The sequence below is a fragment of the Rhodnius prolixus genome, unplaced genomic scaffold (genome assembly GCF_049639745.1).
Source record: "Rhodnius prolixus isolate KJV_2025 unplaced genomic scaffold, Rpr scaffold_5, whole genome shotgun sequence".
NCBI classification, from domain to species: Eukaryota; Metazoa; Arthropoda; class Insecta; order Hemiptera; family Reduviidae; genus Rhodnius; species Rhodnius prolixus.
The window spans coordinates 21,868,072-21,880,309 of NW_027411624.1; the positions used below are offsets into that span (position 1 = coordinate 21,868,072).

General features: G+C 34.2%; 1 long non-coding RNA gene across 1 annotated transcript; it reads right to left on the minus strand.

The window, feature by feature from the left end:
• Positions 1 to 5,115: 5,115 nt before the first annotated feature.
• LOC141458641 (uncharacterized) lies at positions 5,116 to 10,950 on the minus strand. The gene is made up of 3 exons (XR_012461086.1): positions 9,899 to 10,950; positions 7,452 to 7,569; positions 5,116 to 7,357 (listed from the first exon to the last, which is right to left on the minus strand). It is a non-coding gene; the product is annotated as an uncharacterized lncRNA (long non-coding RNA).
• Positions 10,951 to 12,238: the final 1,288 nt, after the last annotated feature.

Sequence of the window (12,238 nt, forward strand, 5' to 3'; positions counted from 1 at the left end):
TAAACATCTTCCACTTCACACAAGAGTAAAGTAACAAGTGTCCATACATCTAGATTACCACCAGGTCAGCCAGCAGGGATGCCCGGGTTGAAAACCTCGCATAAAGGAAATTGTGAGATGAGAATGTTATTGCAGTAAAAGGCCACAGCAAAGTAGACGGGATCGCACGATAGAGCAATGACGGGTGCGATTAGGGGAAGCACGTTAGAGATGCTTCGCCATATTGAATAATAAATTGTCTTGGATGAGAAAGCGTTGCCTTTTGTTTACCTTCATTAGAGGCCCATATCGCCGCTCTTGTAACAACAACGTCATAGAGCACCATAGCTGCACTAAGATGGATGACTTCACTGCCTCTTTGTTCTTCTTCTTGTCATGCTGTCTTCTTGTCTATTCAATCCGTTGTACCCATCATCAAACTAACAACGTACATTACAATCATTGTACCGTTATAATTACTGTACACCTTTGGAAGTGTATAATTCGCAAACAGATTCCCTCGTTTCAATTTACATTTCATCTTGATTCTAAATATTTTCATCTTTAATATTCAAACTTTATTTTGCTATAGGGCACTTAGGATTTAGATGTACTGAGACACCACATTCTCAGATCGTGCTGAGAAATAATCTTTCTAAACTGTTTCCAATTTCTAACGTCGATAGTTGGCTACGTAAGTGAGACGTACGAGGTGTGGCTATTAAATAACGAGACTATTGCTGTAAAACATTTTATTTTAAATTTATACATATTTAGTTAAATAACCTTCAATATACACCCCTCCCCTATCCCTATTCGCTCCATGCGAATTTAGCATTGTTCGAAACCGTGCTGGAAGTCTTTTTCTGTGAACTCCTGCATGACGCGTGCCGCTTTTTCTTTCACAGCTTCAACGGACTGAAATCGTGTTCCTTTTAATGCAGATTTGACTTTGGGGAACAGATAAAAGTCACTTGGGGCCAGGTCAGGCGAATAAGGCGGTTGGCCTAAAACTTGGCTAGAAACGTCTTGACAGACAATGCAGTGTGAGTAATGTTGATTAATTATAATCGATATTTTCATCCGTTTTGGACGTGGAAGGACGACCCGGGTGGCCATCATCTTCGACGCCTCCTCGGCCATCTTGGAAACGCTTGAACCACTCAAAAACTCGCGCACGTAATTAACATTCATCACCATTAACTTCTTTTAATAAAAGATAAGTTTCTGTAGCGGTTTTACCCAGTTTCATGTGAAATTTCACGACAATTCGTTGCTCTACTACATGTGTAGTATCATGTTTTCGCCAAAACGAAACTAACACCTCTTACACAAACGGACGGTTCCGGTCAGACAGATTTCTCTACAAACATGAGAGACGCTGCAATCGAAAGAGAAGGCTTTACGCTGCACAACTGTTGGTCGTTAGGCTTTGGCGCGTGCATAGTTCTTCTGTAGCAGCATCAGTCTCGTTATTTAATAGCCACACCTCGTAGATCTTAACTTTAGCTGCTGAACGTCTGGAAAAGGAAAATCCGTTGGATGGATGTCATGGAAGAGCAGCTGATGGTATGAGAAGATGGACATGGATGGCCCAGGACAGATAACAGTGGAAGAAAGTGGTTGCGTAGACCAGGGCTCTTTTTAAGTGCTGTAGAAACGAACCAAAAACAAGATAATCTTTTGGAAATATCAGCCAACCGAAATTTTAACGTTATTGGTTGATTTTTGAGAAGTATTATCATTATAATTAAAATATAATTTAAATTAGGCATCGCGATAGTCGAGCGGTTAGAGAAGAGGCCCACAAAGGTAGTATGCAGTATACTGGGTTCGATTTCGTGGTATTTTGTTTAATACTTAATAAAAGGAATTTGTGATGAATTATGATAGCTATCTACCTCCGTCTACGAAACCTATTCGGTAGTTTGGACGTAAAGCTCACCTGAATAGAATTTTTTATGACTAGAATTTGATTGGAACTAGAGTTACAGAAATTTTGCTTCACCAAGAATGTCCAGAAGTCAGTATAAATGCAATTAAACGTGTTTGAAAGGGAAACAGTTTTCGGTCTGCATGAAACAAATACTTTTTCAAAGAAATAGTGGAGTAATTGGATTAAAAAAACATTTCTGTGCCTGAAGGGTTCCTGGTCTGAGAAGTCATCCAGCGTATTATGGAAGTTCTGGAATTGGATGTTCTCGAGAAAGTAATCAATGAGAAAATTAGTTGTGAGATATTGTTAGTTACTAATTATGTTAATTGGATTACCGACTTTAAGACAAAACGTGTTCATGAGACCAGTTTATTGTCTACCATCGTCATTTGGTCATCATCTATATTTTACACTGATCACGTAGAAGACTAACATTGACTATAAGGTTAATAGGCATCTGTTGTACTCAGAAAGACATCAATTTAGTCGATTTAACAGTTCTGTATTTTTGTGGCGAAATGATTGAAGATTGACATGAGATGGTTCTTTTGCCAGAAGCGAAATGTTTAGTTTGTTGTTCGAAGTCATAGCGATATTACATCGCTTGGTATGCATGCTATAAATATTGGGTTTAGCTATTCATTTACCTTAATCCTTATTTAAGGCAGATTTCATGTAAATCGGTGAGTTCTTTAGTCCATTTTAATGGTCTTGATGAACGATCATGCTCGTGCAAGCTACAACAATGTAATTTTGAGACCACTACCCTCTAATTTCAAGTGAAATTGACCCACCTGCCCATCATAAGTACTGGCAGAAATTCTCTAAAACGGATCTGAAGATTTCTTTGAACTCCTGAACTAATTGTCCACTTTTAGAACTCGAAATTTTTATTTTAAAAAATACTTCTTGAGAATGACGTGGCAATAAGAGCCCTCTTAATTGCCATTTAAGCATAATGTACGGACTTATTGTTATTACAAGAAGCTGTACAAGTCCCTGGTCAGACCTCTTCAAAAACGGAATGATCATAATATTTATCTGAGCTGAATTAAGAAGCAATTGCTTTTTTGCAGATTAACCATTATTTACTTGTTACACAAATTAAATACGTATTTTAAAACAGATTAACTAAATATCCAAATAGAGTTGTAAATATTTTATTTTATTTACTAAATTTAAACGTCCATAAAACCAACTTTGTTATAGCTGTATCGTTTAAATTTTATGTAGTTTTTAGCTGCTGTTGTTTTATCTTAGAAAAAGTTATCATTACATCTTTACAGCATCTAACAAATATATTGCTTCCTTTTTTCTCTTTTAATAAAACATTTTAATAAATTAAGACGGAAACTAATATTAATAAATATTTGAAAATATGTCACCGCAGTTAGTGTGGCTACGTGAAGATTGAAGTGCTTACAACCACTTACGGACTTAGATGAAGAAGTTCTAGATTCTAGATTTTCCCATAGAGATACTGAAATATGGAGATTTTGTTGTAGGATCGTTTTATTGGTTAACCTGAAAATGATTTTTATATATATATATTTTTTTTTTTTGAATTTAGGTTAAATTTATACAAATAATGAGAAAAGTGGACACTTATTGTTTTATTATTTGAAATAATGTTCGATAATTAATCCAAAATTCTTTATTTATCCATAAAATATTTTTCATTATTTATCCTCACGTTGGGAGCGTTAAGTATTTTAACGTGACCAGTCGCGGTGTATTAAAATGGAAAAAATTATCAATTTCATTTGAAATTTGCTACAATTGTAACAAGTTTCTAAAAAGTAAGTAAATTTTATTGGTGATAATTAAGGAACGGATTTTTATGTATTTAAAAATGCCAAATATTTAATTAAAATATGCATTTATTTTCGTCAATTATGTGGAAAATATGTGATTTTCTTAAAATATTTTCTGGAATATTTAAGTAAAATGGACATTTTTTTTATGAAAATGGATTTTTTTTTGGGGGGGGGGAAGTTATAATTATTTATACGAGAAAAGAACATTTTTACAATTTATAATAATTTATTAGGAACAATGTAATTTGTTTTTACAAGTTATAATGATTTATACAACAAAGAACATCAGCATCACTGTCAAGTTTTCCAATAACTGCATTGGCAATATACCTGCCCTCAACGTCAGTGGTTTCATCAATTGGCGCCCAAATCGGTCCATCTTTGATATGTTCTCGAATTTTGGTTAGTGTATCTTTATAGATATCTTCCAGGTAGTTTTTCCGCAGAGTGCTCTCGTCAGGCATTTTTTTCCCAATATAGGTCTCTAAGAATCCTTTGAAATGAGGATTTTTAAGTTTGTGGAAAGGGATATCTGCTCTAACCAAAGCCCGACACAGATCTGTACTCAGAGTAGACTTACTTGATGATGGAGATGTAAGGAAAGCTTGTTAGGACGTCCTCTCTTTATTTCTGTTTTTATTCTCTATGTGCGATCTGGTGGCAATATGTTGGGTGACTTGGGAACGTTGAGAGCAAGAAACGCGCTTGTCACAAGCTGTGCAGTGCAAAATGTCTCCATCACTTCGAAAAAGTTCTGCTGGAAACTCGCGAAGATATTTAGCAACCTCAAACATGTTTGAGGCCGATGTTCGTGGCATTTCACCCAAAAAAGAATACACTAAGTGACCGAACTAAAAGAATTGGACACTTCAACGAACGAGCTGAAAGAACAGACAACTTCAAAGAACTAACAAGTGCCCGTCACTGTTTAGCAGCATTCTGTGTAAATTACAATAACCATTGTACCCACTGTGATTCACAGCCCTACAGTCTGTGGTTCACAGTTCCTGTCAACCAGCTCCCAGTTATGAAAATATGCCCAAAATGAAAAATATGAAAAAATATGTACATATTTTGATTAAATATGTAGAAAGATTTATTTATTTTAATCAAATATGTATAAATATGCGATAACATCCAAATATGTGGAAATATGTGAAATAAAAGTAGACTCAAACGGCTTAAAAAGTGTCAGTATGAATACTTCTAGTTGAAAAACGTCTGTAAATTGCCTAGAAAAAACGTATGTATATACGAATCCGTTCCCTAGTGATAACTCATCTTAAAAACATTTCAGACTTAAGATTATTTAAACGTAAAAACGTAACATTATTCTTTTTTATTAAAACTTCAATCAAACAAGTTCTGTAAGCAAAACGATAAAACGGAACCATGATTTACTTGGTTAAAAATAACTATATGCTGGTAGAATGTTGTTATTCACTTTGTTATTGTTTATTTTATAATAATTTTTAGCTACATATTTCATAAAAAATTTCAATATTCACAAAGCATGCAGATCTGTTGCACTTCTTGCAATTGCATTTGGCTCTACTTTTTTTGTATACGACATTTTGTTTTATTAGTTTTCTTAATACATTTTCAGCGGCTTTTTGCATTAAATTTCTAAAAACTTGAGTAAATAATATTTTGAACTTTAAAACTTTACGTAGAACCAAGCCTGCCACAAAACAATGGACCAGAAATCATTTCTTCTTAAACTGTTATAGACAAACAATTTTTATTTTAGCAAATGAATAACTTAAGCAATATGAACGTTGAGATTAAATTTAAAATGCACATTTAAGAGACATGCTCTTCAAAAATTATCGCATCTATTTTAATCCTAATTGCCCACATCTACAAAATGTAATTCTGTAGAGCTATTTAATTAAGAGTTTTCCTTAATACTTGTAAAAAAAAAAAAATACTATAAACGAGTGTATTTCCATAAAACAAATGAATTTACGTGCTGAGGGTTGTTTGCACTTACATAAAAAACAAAAACAAAAATACACTGACCTAGTTTACAATTACTACATTATAATAATATAATTATATTACTTTAATAAATGTATGAAAATATTCGCCTTTAATGATGAGCCTTGTTATTAATAACGATATTCTATTGGATAAAAGCTTTCCCCTGCCATTTTTGTGCAGTGATGCTGTGCTTGAATGCTAATAATGATCTAGGAATTATTAATTATACTTTTTAAACTAAGTTTTATTAGATTATTACCTCCGAATACTGCTCTCTTCCACATGCTTGCATTTTGGAGGCTTAATATGAACGTTTCTTTTAAATAATAATATATATTTACATCATATTATCATTTTATATTATAGTTTTAAATACTTCTATGTGCAGAGATTTATATATTTCTTGGATTATTTGACAAATAATTCACTTCATCAACGTTCAATATTTATAGTTTTTTGAGTGTTATAATTGAGCCGTTTACTGCACCGATTAACTCCATAAAACAATAAATGGAGAAATGCGACGAAATGTTGTACACTTTTATTAGAGCAAGTTAAACAAAATGGCTTCTAAAATAAACTATATATTTATTATTTAATAACCAACAAATTTTTGTCGTTTAATGGTGTTAATCTTTCATTATTTGGGAAATTTATTATAAAAATATAAAAAGCTATGACTGAACCAAGTGCTTTGACACTTAAATTTGAGATATGTATTTTTAAAAAAAGTTAGTTGAATTTACTAAATTGGTAGGATGAGTTCCGACTTAATTGGTAAAATCTAAAGTATCTTCACAGGGCAGAATTTACCCAATATTTCTGAAATTTTGAAGGTATCAAAATGGATTCTAGGCTAATTAATAAATGTGTGCATTTCACTAATACTTACACCTTTCAATTAACTAACTGCTTTTTATAGTATGCAATTTATTAGGGTACAAAAAATTAGTTAAAGACCTGTAAGTTTAGAGAAAAATTGTTGGATTCATTTTGGAAAAGACACAAAGAAAATCTAGCGCTAAAAAAAAGCATTCAATTTTCTATTTACTATAATTCTCGATTTGTTTAGGTACATTATTTTGAACACACCTCTAAATCCCCAACAATACGATTTTGTTGTAAAATTTTGGAATACATTAACAAAAATAAATAAATAAAAGCGCTATTTCTTTTTTTAATTTTTCACAATCCCGGAATCTAATCAGTACTATTAACTGCTATTTAAAATAATAATAAAAATAGCAATAGAAGAATCGTAAATGATTCTGAAATAGTACATTAGAGGGAAGAAAAGCCACCTATTTGAAGTAATGCCCCCCAAAAAACGAGTCAAAAGTTATTTTGGTAAAGTGGTACGTTTGGTTAAACAATTTTAGTGACCAGGTTGTTTGTTAGGTTACCTGAAAGGGTCCAATCTAAATATTATTTTACAGCTTCTTGAGGTTTTAGTTTTTTAGTTTTTTTTTTGTTCATGGGTATGCATTAAATAAAATACACGTTATTTAAAAAATGAAAAGCGTTTATTTATTAAAAATAAATATCCTGCCCTATGGAAAGTAGAAACAAACATATTTTAGCTTTAACCATAGTAAAAACCCCTCGCCTAAGCGAGAAGTAGGAAGTCCCCGCAGTCTGGACACTGTAAAAAAAAACAAGATCTGTTCGTTAATAATCCTATATTTGGAGGACCTATTAATACTGCTTATGTTATGAATAATAACAAAGGTACTTACAGATACATATAGTATTTCTCCGTCCATTTGTGATTTACCAGCATCCTTTCAAGTTTGCTTTTATTCCCAAAACTTATCGTTGTATGAACTTCCTTTAATCTTCATCTTACCCAAACATCTGCGCAAATGTGAGTTATATTTTATTGTGGTTTATTTGGTTTACTTTTGGTTTTATTTTGGTTTTAAATTAATCGATAATAAGATAGTCTTAGGAAGTAAGACAATATTGCAACAAACCGCTATTTGTTGATTAAAGATTGATTTTTCAAATTTTAAATATTATGATGGACAAAATTAACGCACCACCCTTATTTTTTTTTTATAATTTCCAAAATTTGTGCAAATTTTGGGCTTTAAAAATATTGTTGGCTGAATAAATAATGGGTGGTGCGTTAATTTTGTCCATCAGTATATTTTAAATAATAGAGATTGTGTTTTACGAGGGTCGTTTGAAAAGACCGTGCAAAGTCAGAGAGATAGCACCACGGGCGCGTATCGAGGTTATGTTTAGTTAGTAGCATCTCTTGGAAGAACACACACCAAGTTTCAGCCAGATCGGTCTATTTCTTTGTGTTTGGCATTCGTTTGAATCGAGGAAGTCGAGTGATTTTCAAAAAATGGACGAAAAAGAATTTCGTGTGTTGATTAAACACTACTTTATGAAAGGCAAAACGCCTCAGGAGACTAAAGAGAAGCTTGATAAACATTATGGTGACTCTGCACCTTCGATTAGAACAGTTTATAAGTGGTTTCAAAATTTTCGGAGTGGCCATATGGGCACAAGTGACGCTGAACGTTCTGGACGCCCTGTTGAGGTTACTACTCCAGAAATCATTGATAAAATCCATGATATGGTGATGGATGATAGAAGAGTGATAGTGCGTGAGATTGCTAGTGCTGTGGGCATCTCGAATGAACGGGTACATAATATTTTGCATCAACATTTGGACATGACAAAGCTATCCGCAAGATGGGTGCCGCGATTGCTCACGCTTGCACCAAAAACGAAATCGTGTGAAGTGTTGCAAGGACGGTTTGCAGCTGTTCCAGAAGAATCCGCAAGGCTTTAAGCGTCGTTTCGTCACTGTGGATGAAACATGGATACATCACTACACTTCTGAGACCAAAGAACAATCTAAACAATGGGTTACCAAGGGGGAATCTGCGCCAAAAAAGGCGAAGACCGTTCCTTCGGCCGGAAAGATTATGGCGACTGTCTTTTGGGATTCGCAAGGAATAATCCTCATCGACTATCTGGAAAAGGGTAAAACTATTACAGGTGCATATTATTCATCGTTATTGGACCGTTTGAAAACCGAGCTGCAAGAAAAACGCCCACGATTGGCCCACAAAAAAGTCCTTTTCCATCACGACAACGCACCAGCTCACACCTCAGCATTTGTAGTCGCAAAATTAATAGGGTTCCAACTCGTTTCACATCCCCCCTATTCTCCAGACTTGGCTCCCTCGGACTACTATTTGTTCCCCAATATGAAGAAATGGCTGGCGGGAAAAAGATTTTATTCAAACGAGGAGGTGATTGCAGAAACGAATGGCTATTTTTCAGACTTGGACAAATCCTATTATTCGGAAGGGATCAACAAACTAGAGCAGCGTTGGACGAAGTGTATAAGCCTAAAAGGAGACTATGTTGAAAAATAAAAAAGGTTTACCCCAAAAAATTAAGTAGTTTTTATTTTTGCACGGACTTTTCAAACGACACTCGTATATACCTCGTTCAAAAATATTCAATCTAAACACCGCTTATACACGGTGATATATTTGATTGCAGTAAAAAGAGTTTATCATTTTATGACAAAAAACGTTTTAGATGACGGAAATAATACCCTACCCTTTGGTCACTATCAAATCGTCAAATAACAACAGGATATATGCAAACATTATCCAATCTTTGTTTACAATAGTACAGGGTGACCAGAGTTATATGCTCCACCCAATTTTTTTTTTTTTTAACTGCGGGAAATTTCGAAAAAATGAAAAACACGTATTTAATCATTTTTTGTCTAGTTTATTTCTAGTGATTGACCCATTTTTTTTTTGAACTCGTGTATCTCGAGATACAGCATCCAACTTTGTTTTTTTTCAAATGGAACGTTAAATTTTTTTTTGCATATTTTTATAGTACTTGAGCTCCTAAAATGAAACGAATTTTTTTTTTTTTTTGAAATCGGTTAGGTTTTTCAAAAGTTACGGTAATTTAAAATATGAAAAACAAATTTCAGTTTATTGTCAAAATTACGTTATTTTTTTTTTTAAAGAATCTGTTCAAACTGGGCACAATCAACGGATAGGCAAGCCAAAACTCTGGGACTCCCACGCTTTGCTTGTAGCAGCACTTATGGTGGCGAAGTCAAGTTCTAGGGAGGCTAGAGTCAACAACATCAACATTTTCAAGTATTAAATACACAACAAATAAATGTACGTACCTCTTCGTATTTACCTTTATCCTTAAATTTCAAATATCAATACAAATGATTTTCTGTACTGTCTTGATTCACCCTGTTCTAATGAACAACCATAACAGAAGGCAGAATAAAACGAACTAACAAAATGTTCTCACTACTGGGTGTAATATCATATAACGGAAGTGTGATAAAAAGTTCCGTTGTAGATTAGCGGCCTGTACTGGCTATCATGCGACGACGGTTGGACCTTGGATATGGCTCGGTTTCCGTTAAGGGGGCTTCGGCCTTAAACATTTTTTTTTTTTTTTTCTAGTAACAGAATAACCAAGGGAAATAAACAAGAATTGTTGGTATTAATTTAAACTAAGTAAAAATTCTGAAAAAATAATTTTCAAAATTGTATCTGCCCACTTTTCTTTGAAATATAGTTACTGTCGAGGTGTGATAGGGCCCCTTGTGGGGGCCTTACTATTTCCGCACCCTGGTGAATGTTAGGTGTGTCTAATGTGATTGAAAGGGTCCGTATGAACAAAGGGATAACCCGAATTACCACTTATTTATACTTATTTGCAAGATCAAAAAAAGGATAAAATATATAATAAACAAAAATATGCGGGTAATAATATAGCAGTCGCTCACGTTGCCGTTGAGCTAGGCTGTAGGCAGTGACGTAGCGTCTCTTGCCTGACTCTCTACTCTTTAGATGCGCGGCTGCTGGGCACCGGATATGCCCACGTACATGTACGAGGCAATTTTGTTTCACTACCGCAATGAGTTCGTTGGCGCACTTGGTGCAATGTACATTGGTACAAAAAAACGGTGAATGCACAATTAATGGTGTTCACCCTATAAAAGAACAGGTTAAGCGGTGTAGATAATGCACCGTATAATCCCGCACTCTGACTTCTACTCAACAACAACTACTGAAGCTTGTCGCTGGTAACAGCAACAAGGTACAAAGTTTAACATTTTATTGTTTGCTGTTAGGCAGCAAACAGCATTGATTGTAGCCTTTATAGTATTTATTTTAACATTTTACGTTATAATTTAAATTTTGGTACACTCCATTCCGAAACTCAAATGTGGCCTCAACAGTTAACTAGGACAAAATTTAAAATAAAATGTTTTTTAAAGTTATAATGTAGCAGAACTTCTTGACCTATGATTAGGGTAAAAATATCTTACCAGGAAGGAGCGGGTGTTGGTCTAGTGGCCATGAGCTTGGCTTTGTAAGTGGGAGATACCCAGTTCGAATCCCGCGCTTGCAGTCATTCTTATTACTTAATAAATCATTATACTTTTTTTAATAAAGAGTAGTAATACGCGGGATTCGAACTGGTGATCTCTCACTTACAAAGCCACGCTCTTGACCACTAGACCAACATCCGCCCCTCCCTGGCAAGATATTCTCACCGTAACCATAGGACAAGAAGTCTCGCATACAGGGTACATTAACTGATGTGATGATTGCTTTTATTTGATGATAAAACAAATGTATCCTGATTCACCCACAACCATTACATTACACTACATGTTTTAAAATCTTCAATTAATATTATAATTGTTTGCGTCACAAATAACATTTTTTGCAGTCAGAGGACCTCCCAAAACGTGTATTTCTGGTGGAAAATGAATATCGAAAACTGTTCACGAATAGATAAAATTGTAACTTTGATCTTAAATATCTCAACTAGTATTAGGGATATCAAAACAGGATTAACGTCATTTTTCTCAGTTTTTTATGTAGTTTTCATAATCATTGTCAAAACCAGTGGTCTTTATATATTTTTTTTAATTTTTATATCCGCCTACAAAATTCTAGTCTTACTTATTTAAATAATAACTATAATCAACTTCTTTTTTTCTTTTTTGTTAGAATGGTGGTTATAAGTTATTACAAAAAAGATGTTACGAATAAGATTAATAGCGCTTCGTTCACTAAGAGCCCATATAACTGGAGTAAAGTTTCAGAAAAAGAAAAAGTTCCATGGAGAAGTATGAGGAGAGGAACAGAAAATACGGCCAGCGAACACTTAATATACTTTAACGTTCTCCTTTCAGCTTTTACGATCTAGGCTTTATCTACCGTTTTGTGTTGGCATTATCTATGTAAAGTGTTCGTATGTGTTCTGTGGTATCTCGTAACTGCTCGGTTTGTGTTCTTCTTTTTCCACTCTTTTATATGTACTTATATCTGTCGCACTCGTCTGGTAGTGAGTCTCTTGGACTGGATCCTCTTCTTTGATTAAAATACGAGCTGTCGCCAGGGGTCATGAGCGAATGGTAGTCCAATATGCAAGTGGCTGTACCATTACTGCACACTTTCGTGGGGGGTAGCCAGTTTGTATGTGGACAATTCAG